We start from the raw sequence: 3,997 nt of genomic DNA, 5'->3' as shown, positions 1-3,997 counted from the left end.
CATAACGCCGGAAGGTATGCAGGACGTTTTCCGAAATTGGAGCAAATTGTGCTACTGACAACCAGATGTCGCTTCGATAGAAAAAAAAATCGAGGAGGTTGTTTATGTGAGTGTTTTTAGTCAACAGAATTGATTCCAAAACACGTCACTACGAACACGATTTTCGCACTTATGCCTTCTACAAATTTCAGATACTCGATTAATTCCGAGTTCTACGCTGATTAATTTATAAGAAGGATCGAACTGTCTAAATTAAAAGTTACGAAAAACACTTTAAAACTGGATGTTTAAAACCGTCGAACGACTACAACATACATTCACAAACAGAGTTGCCAAAGCATTGCCAATTTAGTTGTACCTTTTATAAGAATACGCGCTCAACGATTCCGAGGTCCTCAATAGCTGAGGTTTGGCAGTAATGAAAATTGATTCATATGGAGGTAACAAGTAATAAGAATTTTCGAAATCGGGATCCTCGTCTGGCGAGTGAATAGCAATACGGAACCCCGTGTATGGTCCCTGAAACAACATAAATAATTGAAAATGTTTAATCATCAACTTCCTGTTTGCTTGTAACTTTCCTTACCATACAGAAAAAATCGTTATCTAAGGTTTTAGATCTAAGAACAACTCGTAACCCTCTTCGATCTCCAATTCCAACGGCCCTGAACGGATAATCATAAGCACTTAGCTTGTTTTTATAACCAGACTCGAGACTCCAGTTATAAGTGGTTCTGAAGATTCGAGAGTAGTGTTGTGGGTTTGTGGTTTGATAAAGTTTATCCGCTGATAAAGCATTAAATGAATAGCAAATGCCCTCGTTGGTTAGTGTTTTTACCCACACGTCATTGCAGTCTATAAAACTGGTTCTAAAGAAGCAAGAGCCAAAAATTTGCTTGAATTCGGGAGCAATTGCATCGAGAAATTCAAAACAATATTCTGTGGCTTTAGAATTGGGCCTACCATGGTAGGTAAGAACCGGGCAGACGTGAGACAATGCTCTGAAACATTGCATCCTTAACAATCGCAGATATTATACAGTTAAGATATGTTTCAACAATCGAATTTCAAGACATACTTACTCTTGATCCGTTAATGATAATTGACTACCTATTTTAAGTATTGTATCCGTCAAATTGATGTAAACCTTTTGAGTTTTAATAATTGGGCAGATTGTTACAGCCGGAAATGGAAGCGTCCAAATGGGATGTAGTTGTGGGTCGAAGCTGATAAAAATGGGTTCAGCTTGCCAGCCCCGAAGAGTGCCAATTATACTTAAAATCGCCATTATTATGGCACCAAGGATCCATAAAATCCACCAAGTACGATCGATCACTCCCAACTTTTCCATTATGAAGTGACGCGTTGCATTTATTGAACAATCTTGACAATATTCAGTCCATAATTTGCGGTACAAACTCGGTTCCTGGCCATGTGCCATTATTGCCTCTTCAATTAGAGACGATTTAATACTAACTTCTACTCGACCAAGATGCTGAGCAAATTCTGAATTAAATGAATTGAATACCGTGATTTGATATGTTCTGAGTAGATAATCAGTAATTTCATAAACACGAAAGATTAACTAATAACTATTCTGACCAATGAACATGCATCGTTCATATTTAATCATTAATATATCTTTATTTGTGAACCTTTAAAATAAACAAATATTTGATTAGGTAGTGTAGTGAATTTTTCACACAGCTTCATTATCAGGGTTGGAACTCAGCGAATTCTACTATTTGCCATCCACGAAATACATTTTATTTTGTTTTTAGGTACACCCTAACCTTACCTCCCGCCCTCTTCCCTTTAAGACGGACCTTGAAGGAAAACATCAGTTGACTAAAAAAAGGATTGAGGTCGTAGGAGCTCATTTTTTCCTGTTGCCGAGGCCCCAATGAATGCCACTATGTAGTTGATAAGATAGTTGATTCTAGTTGGTTAATTATAGCTCAAGGTTGAGGCGTTAACATACATAACTTACTCACACTTCCCGTCAAAATTCTGCTACCGAACAAGGTAACAAACGGCAGATAGGTTTGCGTGATTTGTTACCTTTTTCCTCAGTGTGTATCCAATCTCCCTTTCCATTGTCCTATCCCTCATTCAATCTTCCTATCCCTCATTCCTTCCATTATGCTGCATGGGTTTTTCGAGAACACGATGTTTGAAAAAGCAAATCCGGCATCATTGTAGGCGGAGTAGCGAAAATTGACGATAAACGAGAGGACGGAGAGAAAGTATCGGACCGTCCTAGTGAACGGTCGTATAAGGTCGAAACAGCTTTCCCGTAATTGTGATATCACAGAAAAGCACGTGTTATCACTTCCGGTGTAGTCTCCAGCAATTCGCCGTTGGCCCAAATCTTGAGGTATCGTCACCGGGGCTGCACAGGATTCATTGGATCTCGAGGTTCCCGATAAATCCGGGTATTATACATCGTGACCGGGTATGTTCGAGGCAAGTCCTTGCTCGCTATTTCCGGCCCTTCCGAAGCTGTCCATCCTAGAGTCTGCCCTAGAGAAGTGCACTAGCCGACCCTGAATGAAATAGTCCGTCTGAGCTAGCCGGCTGTTACAATTCTTATCGACAGTACCGGCAATAAAGTTCTACGTATGAGGTCCAATTGCCATACCACCAAGCACGGATGATATTTCGCAGCCAGCGATATACAAAGACTAGCGGTTTTCGCGATGAGCCTCTCAAACGCAAAGCGTGCTTTTCTGAGCTGGGTCTCGATGTTTTTCTTGCTACCACCATCAGGCGTTATCTGGCTACCAAGACACTGGCTGGCAAATGGTGGATAACATGCAACACGAGGCCCAATAGTGGTCATATGCGTCTGTCTCGCAACAAGCGGCTGAATTTATGAAATGCGGCTCCCGCCAGCTGAGTCCAAGATGGCAGCTTCATCACGAGATAGGTACACAGGCTAACAACCCACTGCTCCCGATTTATTTAATTTTTAACGAAATCCGAAAGAAATGACCGACCTGGAACTTTCGAAAATACTTTTAGCATGAAAACACGGACTAGAGTTGGAACTTGAAATGTTTTGATCCTTGTCCAGCCAGGTAAGCTGGCTCAACTTGCTAGAGAAGCTAGCCGCTTCAAGCTAGAACTACTGGGACTGAGCGAAGTCCATTGGCCTAACACTGGAGAACATAAGAAACAGTCCGGGCTAGTACTACTTTACTCTGGCATACGAGCAGAACACACTACTCGGGAACGAGGAGTTGGTTTCCTGCGGCCCTCATTAGTTGGGAACCGATAATCGAAAGAATAATCGTGGCCAGATTTAGAACACGGGTTAGAAACCTTACAATGGTCCCGTGTTATGCGCCAACTGACGTTGCCAATTTGCAGGAGAAAGAGCAGTTTTACAGTCAATTGAACAGCATGGTTGAGAAAATTCCGAAGGATGACATTCAAATCCACTAAGGCGACTTCAACGCAAAGATTGGCTCCGATAATCAGGACTTTGAGGGCATCATGGGGCGCCATGGCTTAAGACAGATGAGCGAAAACGGAGAGCTGTTTGTAGAATTTTGTGGCAACAACAACATGGTGATCGGTGGATCGCTCTTCTCCCATCGCGATGATGCATCGACCAGCACATAAGGTCACTTGGGTATCCCGAGATGGCCGAACAGAAAATCAAATTGACCACATCTGCATCAGTCGAGAATGGAGAAGGAGCCTTCTTGATGTCCGCAACAAACGAAGCGCAGACATTGCATCTGACCATCACCTCGTCCTTGGTGAGATACGACTGAGAATCGTGCGTGTTCAGCGGCTAGAGAAGAAAGTCGGATGTCAATACGACGTCCGCCGTTTGGAGAATCCAGAGATGAAAAGGGCATACGTTGAACAACATAAATCCCGAGCCTCGGAACTGCCGACAGACGGAACAGTCGTAGAACAGTGGTGTGGAATTAAGAGTGCTCGACGAGTCACGGTACTCTCGGTAAAGTTTGTGGACGACGAAGTG

This window comes from Uranotaenia lowii, chromosome 2 (genome assembly GCF_029784155.1).
Source record: "Uranotaenia lowii strain MFRU-FL chromosome 2, ASM2978415v1, whole genome shotgun sequence".
NCBI lineage: Eukaryota > Metazoa > Arthropoda > Insecta > Diptera > Culicidae > Uranotaenia > Uranotaenia lowii.
This window is presented reverse-complemented; position numbering follows the sequence as displayed.